Raw genomic sequence first — 13,053 nt, forward strand, 5'->3', positions numbered from 1 at the left:
CTTCCTTAATAGATCTTGTGTTAGGGCAAGCTCAAATAAATGGAAACCTAACAAAGAATCTTGCCTCTAACAATAAAATTTTGGAAAGCATCAAGTCAAACTTAGAAGGCTTAACCTCTTCTTTCAAAAATCAATTAAGCCTTAATAAAATGTTTGAAACCCAACTAGCTCAAATTGCTGCTTCAATTCCTACATATGATTTTGGAAGGACCCTAGGGGAATCCAAGTTTTCATTTGAAAATGTTAGTGTGGTAATCACGAGGGATGGTAATTCCACTCGTGATCTACCATATCCTAACCATGCAAGAAATGTCAGAAAGCACAGGGGTACCACCCTAAAACCTTTAGCTTTTGAGCTAGGTTGGGGGAGGACCCCCACAAGGTAATGTGTATCTTGCACTCTCACCACTTTTTGTTACCTTGCATAAAAAAGAGAAATAAAATAAACTTATGGTTCTCTTGTTCACCATTCAATGTTGTCACCTCCGTTGGATGATTCTTGTTTATCCTTTCATCCTTCCTCTATCTATATCGGCTTGTCTTGGTATGGGAGTATTGGTTATACATCTTTTAAATTAAGCATGGTGATCATACTTCTATAGGATTTTTAATTTAAGCATGGTGCTTAGATTAATCACCTACCTTGATCAAATTAGATGTGGTTTCTAGTTTGGTTATTGAACCAGAACAGATAGTATAGATCTTGGCAGATTATATAGACTAACCCCTATAGTAATTTATCAATCTTCATGAGGGTAAGTCTTTGAGGTGACAACGGAGATGAAAACTTTTTTGGTGAACATAATAATAATAATGATATTAATAATAATAAAATAAAAATCAACCCTCGAGTTTGCCTCTACATTCAATAAAAAGCAGCCGAAGGACCCTAGACTTTGGGCTAGCTTGGGGGTGGACCCCCGTAGAGGTACCTTATATCATTTATTTAGTTTCTTACATTTATTTTCTTGCATTACTTAAAAAAATCAAAACATTTTGAAATTCAAAAAATAAAAAAAACAATAAAATAAAAAAATATATTTATTCCACTCCACATATGTGTAGTAAGAATGTTAGATTCTCATTGTTGAAATGATGAATAGTTGCTCTGTCTTATATTTTGACAGTGCCAAGTTTGTAGCTTAGCTTTCCCCAAGATTTGAGTTTATTGGCTAAAAATGTCTCATCCTAAAAACTTGAAAATTTTGGGTTGCAAATGCTTAATCTGGTCTAAGTTGTAGCGGGGTATGATATGGTGCAACGAAAATTTGTTATGACTTTGTTCTAAGAAAGAGTTGACATCCGAAGTTCTTCAAAATGCTAAAATTAAAAGTTACTTAGTGATTTATACTTCCTACCAAAGCCATATGACATTATTCAATGCAAAGCCTTAGTCATATGCTGCTTGTTATCATGCTGAACTTTGTCAAATTGTTGTGACCCTTGTTGAGATTCTCTTCATGCACCCATGATCAAGATTCATGTACACCCACAAATAATATGCTAACTCTTACACCGAGAGTTATGCAAAAACATGCTTATCCGTCCACCAAATAAATACTCCATACATTTTTCATGGGTCTCTCTCTCTAAAAATTTTCATATGCCAAAAGAAAGTATTGGCCATACTAAAAAAAGAAAAAAAGAAAGAAAATATCCATAGTAAAAAAGCATGAGAGAAAAAATGCATACCAAGGAACATGGAGAAAAAAGAAACAAAAGAAATAAGATAGCCCATACTTTCAAATAAATGACATCCATAAAAAAAGAGAGAGATTCATGATTAAAGGAGTACAAAAAATATTTTAGGAATAGGAAGATTATAAAAATTCCACACACTTACATGTCTTGATCAAAGTGTATGACTTGCATCTCCTTAAGGTCTGGTTTTTGACTTAGCAATATTATGTGATCCAAGTATGCCTTCTTTTATACCTACCTAAAGATCCACATAAGTCATTTAGTTGGTAGGATGAAAAGAAAGGCAAACATAAAAAGCCTTTGGTGAGGATCATACAATTCTGAGCGACCGAGTGAATCATTTGAGGAACTTAACTTTATTTTTTTGCAAAACTTTCAAAACCTTTGGAAAGAATGTCAGTCAAAGAACAAATGATAAGCATTTCTATGAACCATTCTATCTTGTGACCACCTAAGAATTGGAGAAGGTAAAAAAGTCCCATAGGTAATGAGATAATAAAGGGTGCATAGAATGCCAATTCATTCAAATCAAGGAAGAAAACTTTGTTATAGGCATGGTACTTTTGAAATGTAATAAACATAGTAGCAACTCCTGATCAACAACCAATGTCTTAGCTCTTGCTTGGGACGAGCAAGGTGTAAGCTTTGGGGATATTGTTGGCAGTCCTTATTGACCAAATTCGACCGCCAAATAAGACACAAAAAAGAGGAGAACTAGTATATCTCACACACAAATGTTACTTATATTGACCTAGTTCCACATGTATTGGACAATCATTATTTTGCAGGACACATACAAGAAATGCATGGGAAAAGAGTTAAAATGCGCAATTAGGAAAGTGCAAAATAAGCAAATAAAGAGAGAGGCCCACCTACCCATCCAATCTAGGCCAACCACTGACATGGCTGCGCTCCTAGCCCAACTACAAACTACCATGCAAAAGGCTTTGGCAGGGTGGCTACGCTTGGGTGCGACCACACCTAGGGTGCAGCCGCACCCCTAGGGGTGCCAACCGCCTTCTCCTTCCACAGTGGCATCTCCTTGTGGCGCCTCCCTGATGGATGCATCCATGCCATGGCTATAAATAGATGGGGAGGGCTCTCACACCACACCACAACTCAAGAGCCTCTCTCCCTCCACTTGCATTCTTTTTACTATTTTTAGTAGTTGGAGCTAGGAGAAGCTACATTAGATAGCTTGAGCACCTTGAGCCTTTTGGTAAGAATAATATCAAGATTTTCCATTTGTACTTGCTCTCATATTATCTATATAGCTATGCTTATGAATTAGAGCTAAGTTATTATGTTATTAGTTTAGCATATAGAACTTTATACTTAATCTTTCATACAACATACATGTTTAGACCAAGACCTAAATTGAGGTAGTGAGTTCTACTTTAAGATTAGTTTTGGTCATTATATTCTTGTGGGTTCATCATCCATCCCCATGGTGGATGCTCTAGTAGAGGACTCCTGATAAAGACGGATGTTCCTAGCCGATGCTAGAGTAGTAACCGATAGCATAGACATGGTGTCTATGCTAGAAGTTACCTTTGTTTGCCTCATACTACATGGTTGAGGGGTAGGCGGCAGGAGGTGATAGCCCTATCCATCCCTCGTAATCCCCCATGTCTGGGTACAGTGTAGCGCTGTAGGCTGGCATTGCCTAGCAGACCAGGTGCAACCCAATGCTCAAAGTAAGTTTATAGTGACCAAAGCTATCTGAACTTAGAATCTCTAACCTTAGAAACTCATGTATTTGTATGATCATCTGCTCATCTTAGCATAGCTATACAAGATAAGCCTGCTCTAGTTTAGGTATATTCTTTTATTCTTTCTTTTATTTTTATCCTTGAGATTGGCTTAAGTATGTGTGTCACACCATCCAATGTTTATCCTGGTTTACCCTTGTTATGGACATTGGTCCATTATACAGTCATGTTATCTTGACCATGTCCCTATTAGAGACTTTTATGCCAAGCCTTCCTTTGGGAATATATAAATGAATAGTACCCAAATACTTCCGGTTGAAATGCTACAACAATATATCCGTGCATTTGCGGAATATTTCTATATGCATTCAGAAAAATCGTCAAGGTATTTCTTGGTGGCATCGCTAGGAAACCCAAATCTTAGCGATGTCGTTATGTAATGCCAATAATGCTACAACTCAATCCTCTCAAGATTGTTCCCTAAGATATTCTCTCATTTGGATTTTTGGATATGTTGCATGAGATAGTGGAATCTGTATCTAGCCTAGAAGCAAGGATGTCAAGAGTTAGTTCTCTAATCTTGGTGAGAAGGAACTCTCCAAAATCCCAAGCTAAGTTGCCATGCCCAATCTCAAGTTCTTAAGGTTTTTAGGTTCCTTTTTAGTAGCTTAAGGGATCACTTGTTGCACTAGTTAGATCAAACCAAAACCCTAAGTATCCTAAGCCTAGCCAGCTACCCAAGTATCCATTGGAATATCTTGCACATGCATGGAAGCCTAAACCCAGCATCTAGGCTTGAATCCCTAAGCCTTCACCCATGAACACAAAAACATAGGTTTTGTGGACCAACCTGATGGAGAGTCCACCAAATCTTGCTAGAGCATCTGTCATCCTTTAAACCAATCACCAGAACCTTATATTCCTTTCGATATGATTTAGCAGAGTGTCTTTGACATGCGTCGGAGTGTCCGTTGAATTATATAGACCAATACCTAGAAACCGGAGAACACCCAGTACGTACAAGAGCGTCTGTGACATATCATGAAGTGTCTGATGATTTATTAGCTCAAACCTCTAGCAAACCTGAGAGTACCCAATTCCTACCGGAGCGTCCGTCATCCTGTATGGAGTGTCCATCAAACCCAACCAGAGTCAAAATAGAGCCAAGTCATGTTGGAACCCAACCCCATGGAGAGTTTGACACTTGTAGTAGGCTGTCCGTCAACCAACAATAGGAGCGAAGTTTGTTTAGACAGCTTACCCAAGAAACTCGCAACACTAGACTAAGCTTAGATTCAATCGGTGCAGTAGTAGAGCCTCAGATAGATGTCTCTTCCTGAGTTTCTAATTGCATTCCCAATCCTTATCTCCTTATCAATTGCATGGCTATCTCTAATCCCTAGATCTTTCTTTCAGGTTCGTTTGTCGTGTGAGGAACCATGCGTAAGTCATTGTCGCTTTCCCCTGATCTTCAGAACGACAAAACTAGGCAGGCACCCCACTACTATGAACCCTATTTTGGATGCTCATTGTGTTTCATTATGGGTTGTGCATTTCATGTAGATTGGTTAATCAACTTAATGATGCTTCTTAACTTAGAACTACTCATTAATTGATTAGAGCCTTCTTTTAATCAATGGGCTTGGTAATGTTTAATTGTTTAACTGCTTAGTAACAGTAGAAGTCAAGTGTGAGAAGGGAACTCATGCTTATGCATGTAGGATGCTACACCAGGTTCAGTTAGCTATTAAAATTAATGAGGGTTACAACTTGTCTACCTTCCCTAAACTTGATTAAGGACTCAAACTAATCTAGATATATGAATTTGATGATCATTTGGTAACTTCTGGCTCAAGTGAGGGGTAGGTCACTATGGATGTGGGATCTCAAGTGACATAGCTTGTGGAGCAGTTAAGGACCGTGCATTGTGATACGTAAGTCTGAGTAACCGCCCGTACAGACCACATGTCGCATATGAGGGTGGCAAGCCTAGTAACTAATTACAATCGGTCTATCCATGAGACTAGCAAGAAGGTGTCACCAGTTAGATGGTGGTAGCATTAACTGGGCACCAGTCGAACCTTTCATATGATATTCGGGCTGAATTAATGGAAAGGTTGGAAATCATAAGGCAACCCTTACTCGGGCATGGGTATGGTGGTTACAAGTTGTACACCTCTATAGATTGTTGAAAGCTTGAAGTCCCTTAGGATAGGACCCCTTATGGTTGTTCCTACTTTTTATATCCATGGTAGTGTTTATGATGAAACTTGGTTATGAGATAATTCATGAATTTTGATCACTTTATGTACTGTTATGAACTTATGATGCTAATATTTCCAATAATGAATTCATAGCATGTCACTAAGAAACACCATATGCTTTTATGCAAATATACAAATGTCCAATGGTGCCCTTGCATCCACCAAATATTTATATGTTGGAATTAAGTCCGGCGAGTACGAAATGTACTCATCGTTCTGCCAGTTAAGTTGTTTTGCAGGTAAAGTTGTTGTGGTTGATTTGAGCTATGCTCTATTCTCTGCTGCATAGTAGACCCTATAGTGAGCAACTCTAAGTGCTCTACAAGTTAACTCCAAAGTACATGTATTAGTGATTTTGAGATGTCAACCTAGATAGGTCAAAAGCTATTTTGAACTCCTATAATTTATAATGGTTCCTGCAAAGATGTCTAATTATTAACTCCGTTGTATTATTTGTAGGGTCAAATGTCAATTTATTACTTGGATTGCTATATGTTAATCAACCGCTAAGATCCTGAAGAGGAGGTATGGATGGCGCCCTCCTATGAGGGGACCATGTCCATTGGGTGTGGCACAGGCTGGTAAAGAGGATGACACCTGTGTCACTCTAGCTGGTGCGGGGGAAGCCTTCCCTCACAAAGGTGCAGAACCACTATACTAACCATGCCTAGCTGAACAACTAAGGCATGAACTAGATAACTATGAAAGATATTTTAGTAAATAGAGAAGGTAAATATATTGATACTTGAGTCTTACAAAGGAGCGATTGTTGGTGTTTCTTAGCGTAAGCAAAGGGAATCCACAAGCGCATGGATAGACCGTTGTAGCACTTCACCTAGAAGTATTCAGTGTATCGTATTTTCCCAAATGAACAGATGCAGCAAGTCTCTTAGCTAGTTCACCTAATAAGAATAGGAAGAAGGATAACTTGGGTAGTGAGGTTCTTCTAAGGATTGATATCCTAATCGAAGATATCCTTGCCACTATAGACTTGATTCAGGCACTGGGTTGCACCTAGTCTATCAGGCAATGCTGACCTATAGCTCTACACCATACCCGAACGTGGGGGATCACAAGTGATGGATAGGGCTATCACCACCTGCCACCTACCCCTCAACCGTGGAGTACGAGTCAAACAAAGGTAACTTCTAGCTTAGACACCACATCTACGCTATTGGTTACTACTCTAGCGTTGGCCAGGAACTTTTGTCTTTATCAGGAGTCCTCTACTAGAGCATCCATCACAAGGACAAACAATGAACCCACAAGTAAATAGTGACTCAAAGATAACTTTCTTAAGAAATCAATACCGAAGTTGAAATCGAACATCTTATTTCAAGTAGTAAGATGATCATAGAGGTACAAGTGTAGAGGGAACTGACAAGCTCGGCACTCCATCCACTCTATGTTCAAGGCTCACCTAGTACAAGAAGTAGATGTAGCCGCTACTCTAGGATTCCTCCAACTCTTCCTCACTCACTCCCTACTAATCTAGCTAAGAAGCTAATGAAAATGAGAGTGGCCCTTCTTCTTCTTCAATGTGTATGATACTCATGAATGTGAGGAAGGGGTCTTCTTATATAGCTTGAGGAGGTCGGTTTGCTCATATATTTTAGGAAAGCACCCATGCAACCGACCTCCCTATGCATTAATTGTACCGCCTAAACAAGCACTAGTAGAGAAATGACTTTTGATCCACTTTAAAATTTGGCTTTAGTCCTGGTATTTTTCGCACCAAGGACTAGAGAAACCTTTAGTCCTGGTTGGTAGCTCCAACCAGGACTAAAGGTCCCTGCCCAATAGATACTATGGTAGGCTTTTGCTATAGGGGACCTTTAGTCCTGGTTGGAGCTACCAACCGAGACTAAAGGTTAACTTTTACTCCCGGTTGGTCCCTCCAACCGGGAGTAAAAGTCTACTGCCGGCTGGAGGCTCCATCTAGGACTAGAAGGGGACCTTTAGTCCTAGGTTGCTGGGACTAAAGGTCCCCTACTATATACCCCTTCTTCCTCCCTGAGCCCGAGCCACTTCGAGCTCAGTGTCCTTGCTTCATCGTCAGCCTCTCTTCTTCCTCATCGCCGGTAATCACAAGATTTCTTCGATTCCTCCATTGATTCTTTGGTTCTAAAGGTTCCCTACTATGATACTCTCATGTTTCATTAATAGCATATCTCATTTTGTGGACTAGATATATGTGTTTTCTTATGGTGGATTTTTTTTATTTGTAAGCCATTTAAGCTCAAAATCACTTTAAAGTTTGCGTATTTGGATGAAGGAAGGTTAATGTAGTTCTTCAAAACTAGTATTCAGCTTTCATTTCTAGCATGCATAGCACACTTCATGGTTTAGAGATATAGAGAATTTTAGAGTTTTTTAATTTTATTTGTTTATAAAATGAGAAATTTATATTATATTAAAAATGAGTATAGAGAGTAGATGGCAACTGCTTCTGGGTCCTCGACCTCTCATTGGGTTCCAAAGCAACTGAGGTCGGACCTCCCTCTCATTGCATGTGGCAAGTGTGTGGAGAAGATTGTGATGGAGTACCGGGTGAGGAAGGAGTGTCCCAACAAGGGCCGTATCTTCTACAAGTGTCCAGATCTCAATGTGAGTTATTTTGTCACATTTGATGATTATGGTTAATTTATACTTATTTTCATGATGATTGTGATTAAAGTTCTAATTTTTTGTTTTAATTTCAGTGGGATGGCACTAGATGTTCAGGCTAGTACTAGGAGGAAGAGTATGTTGAACACGTGAAAAACTCTCTTGCATAGGTGGCTACGACAACTGATGAGGTAGTGATCCTATGGAAGAAGCCCATAGATGTTGAACAAACGCATGATCTATCGGTTTTAGTTGGGATTGGTCACGAAATCCTTATGCTGCTGAAGTGCATTTTAACTTTAGTTTTTTTAGTGGTAGTTGGGATTGTCTACATTATAGTGAGACTGTCATAAATTAATACCTTGTGTGGTGGCATGCATGTTGTATAATTAACTAATTATGTTCTATGTTTTAATATGGTATGTATGTCATGTAATGCAGATGAGTCAGCATTGGATGTACAATGCTGATCGCCGCTCCCAAGAGTTCATTGAGGGCGTGCATTCTTTCTTACGTGTGGCTGAGGCAAACAAACACAATGGTGTCATGTGCTGCCCATGTGCCATATGTAAGATTTTGAAGGAATATGCTAGCTCAAGGAGTCTTCATTCACACTTGTTGAAGTCAGGTTTCATGCCAAACTATATTTGTTGGACAAAGCACGGAGAAACCAGGGTTGTAATAGAAGAAAGAGAAGAAGAACAATGGGACGATGATGACATTATTGCTGAATATGGTGCCTTCAACGATACTACAATGGGGGAAGCTGAAGAAGATGTAGGGGCAAAAGATGAGCTCACTGATGATCTTGGTTAGGCCATTCGTGACGCACAAAGAGAATGCGAAAGTGAAAAGGAGATCAAGTTCAAGCGCACGCTAGAGGATCACAAGAAATTGCTATACCCAACTTGTGATGCGGGGCAGAAAAAGTTGGGTACCACACTGGAATTGCTACAATGGAAGGCAAAGAATGGTGTATCTGACAAGGGATTTGGGGAGTTACTGAAAATCCAAAAGAAGATGCTTCCGAAGGATAACGAATTGCCCGCCACTACGTACGAAGCAAAATAGGTAGTCTGCCCTTTGGGATTACAAATCCAGAAGATACATGCATGTCCTAATGACTGCATCCTCTACCATGGCGAGGAGTATGAGAAGTTAGATGCATGCCCGGTATGTCATGCATCACGGTATAAGATCAAGCGAGATGACCCTAGTGATGTTGAGGGCGAATATCCCATGAAGAAAATCCCTACCAAGATTATGTGGTATGCTCCTATAATACCATGCTTGAAATGTCTATTTAGAAACAAAGACCATGCAAAGTTGTTGTGATGGCACAAAGAAGACCGTAAGGTAGACAATATGTTGAGACACCCTGCTGATGGGTCCCAGTAGAGAGCAATCGATAGAGAATTCCTAGAGTTTGCAAATGATGCAAGAAACTTAAGGTTTGCTTTAAGTATGGATGATATGAATCCATTTAGGGAGCAGAGCAGTAGTCATAGCACTTGGCATGTTACTCTATGTATCTATAACCTTCCTCCCTGGTTATGCATGAAGCGTAAGTTTATTATGATGCCAGTGCTCATCCAAGGCCCAAGGCAACCTAGGCAATGACATCGATGTGTACATGAGGCCATGAGTTGAAGAACTACTTTTGTGGAATAGACCAGGTGTATGTGTGTGGGATGAGCACAAACAGGAGCACTTTGACCTGTGAGTATTGTTGTTCGTAACAATGAATGATTGGCCTGCTCTAAGTAATCTTTCAGGACAATCAAACAAGGGATATAATGCATGCACACACTGTTTCGATGACATTAAAGGTATATTCTTGAAAAAATGTCAAAAGGTCATGTACCTTGGCCATCGTCAATTTCTTCCTACGAATCACCACCTAAGAAAGAAAGGCAAGCATTTTAAAGGTAAGGCAGACCACTAGACCAAGTCGAGCAACCAAACTGGTGAGGATGCACTCAATATGGTCAAGGATGTAAAAGTAGTATTTGGAAAGGCACATGGCAGTGAACCTATTCTGAACTGACACTGATGGTCACGCACCCATGTGGAAGAAGTCCATATTTTGGGAGCTACCCTATTGGTAAGTCCTAGAGGTCCGTAGCGCGATCGATGTGATGCACCTAATGAAGAATCTTTGTGTGAACCTACTAGGCTTCATGGGTGTGTATGGGAAGCCTAAGGACACACTTGAAGCACGACAGGACCTACGGTGTTTGAAAGTACAAGACAACCTGCATCTAGAGAAGACAGATGATGGACGCCATTACTTAAGTCCTGCCAGCTACACTCTTAGCAAAGAAGAGAAGGAAAGCATGTTTGAATGCCTAGCAAGGATCAAGGTACCATCTGGATTCTCCTCGAATATAAAGGGTATAATAAATGTGCTAGAGAAGAAATTCCTAAACTTAAAGTCCCATGACTGCCATGTGCTCATGACACAATTGCTTCCAGTTGCATTAAGAGGAATTCTACCTCCAAATGTATGTCTAGCCACCATGAAGCTATGTGCATTCCTCAATGCAATGTCTTAAAAGGCAATCAATCCAATGGATCTAGCTAAACTATAGAATGATGTGGTTCAATGTCTTGTCAACTTTGAGTTGGTGTTCCCTCCTTCATTCTTTAATATCATGACACACCTCCTAGTTCACCTGGTCAAGGAGATTAGCATTCTCGGTCATGTATTCCTACACAACATGTTCCCCTTTGAGAGGTTCATGGGAGTCATAAAGAAATATGTTCACAACCATGCTCGGCCAGAAGGAAGCATCGCCAAGGGCTATGGAACAGAGGAGGTCATTGAGTTTTGTGTTGACTTTATTCCTGACCTTGACCTGATTGGTGTTCCTAAATCACGACACGAGGGGAGACTAAGTGGAAAGGGGACACTAGGGAAGAAACCATATATTATGGCTGCATAGAGGAGATATGGGAACTAAACTACGCACCTACTTTTAAGGTAGCTTTGTTCAAGTGGCAATGGGTAAACACGATTGGAGGCAGGGTAGCAGTCGACAACCAGTATGGAATGACAACCATGGACCTCAACAATATTAGGTACAAAGATGAACCGTTCATCCTTGCCAAGGGTGTGAATCAGGTGTTCTATGTCAAGGACATGTCTAGAAAACCAAAGAGAGGGAAAAACAACAACGACCCAATCAATGAGCCAAAGCGCCACATAGTTCTTTCAGGGAAAAGAAATATCATCGGAATTGAAGACAAGTCAGACATATCAGAAGATTATGAAAAGGATGAATGAATTCCACCCTTCACAGTGAACAAAGACCCAAGCATCTAGCTAAATGATGAGGACACTCCATGGTTATGGCATGATCATAACCAAGGGATATACATTAAGAAGAAGTTCACTACTATGCCCGCTTGATATATATAGTGATGTTTAATAGTGTGTATTAGAGGTATTATGTAATAATTGTGAATTCAAAGAAGTTTATTAGGTGTTTCCTTTTTTCTATGTTCAGATTAAATTTGTGTTTGATGGTGGGATTTCCATGTCGCTTTTGGACAATGAGTGATGAAAAAATGAAAAGATTTACGTTAAAATGATGTGAAAATAAATTTCCAATCGAAAACAAAAGTTTTAATGATTTAAATTAAACACTATATTTTTGCATTAACGAAATAGTAATTATTAATGACATTATGTTTAAATATTTATAAGAAAAAACAAAAAACTTTAGGTCACACAATTTTCCTATGTGCAATAAAGCAAAAGTAAATCCATATTCTTTTAAAACAATTTTATGCCTTGTATTTAATTTATTGTGCAATTAACAAGACTTTAACATTTTATAGAAAGAAATATATAAAAAACAAATGGAGCTTGAAACTGGGCGGGAAGTGAAACTACAGCCCAACTTTAGTCCCGATTAGATCTACCACCTGGGACTAAAGATGGGCTGCATTTTTTGTGGCCCGCCAAAATACACCTTTAGTCCCGGCTCGTAATACCAGTCGGGGCTAAAGGTAACCTTTAGACCAGCCAGGACTAAAGGTCTTTTAGTCCTAGGCGTTCACAGGAGCCGGGACTAAAGGTCCCTCCCCTATATAAGGCAGTCATTTCTTCTTTCTCCTCACTCTTCGTCTTCGTCAGCCATCGCCACTGCCGCCTGCCGCCACCGTCGTCACCCTCAACATCTCTTCGCCTCCGTGCGATGGGTGACAGCGCTAGTCAGGAATCAGCACTGGCGCCCCACCCCCATCCTAGGCAGTGGACTCCCTAGGCAGCTAGGCCCTAGCTCTCCACCTTCGCACCCCCTAGTCTTCGCGCCGCTTGCCTCATCTTTAGCCATGCCAGCACATCCCTAGTCCCCATGCCACCGTCTCTTGTCACATCGGCACGCCCCTAGCCTCAGCATCGTCTGCTCTCTAGCTAGGCTGGCGGCAAGCCTGGTATGAACCGAGAATCCTTCTTCCCCTCCATTCTCTTCTTCCTTGCAAAATCTCTAACGCTAACTTTCTCTGATCTAATTTGATATTCTGATGTAGCTTTTAGATGTAGCCATCTAGGTAGCAGAATTGTAGAAATTAGCCAGGATTTATTGGTTGATTACTTATGAGTATTTAATTTAAGACTTATTATGCTATTTACTATTTGTATATTGAATCATGGGTCAATTTTTATGCTACTTCACCAAATTGTTATACATACATCTAAATTTGTTATACATATATATTAGAGTTATAAATTTATATTGTTATACATACATATTAGAGAGTTA

This window comes from Miscanthus floridulus, chromosome 4 (assembly GCF_019320115.1).
Source record: "Miscanthus floridulus cultivar M001 chromosome 4, ASM1932011v1, whole genome shotgun sequence".
Lineage (NCBI taxonomy): Eukaryota > Viridiplantae > Streptophyta > Magnoliopsida > Poales > Poaceae > Miscanthus > Miscanthus floridulus.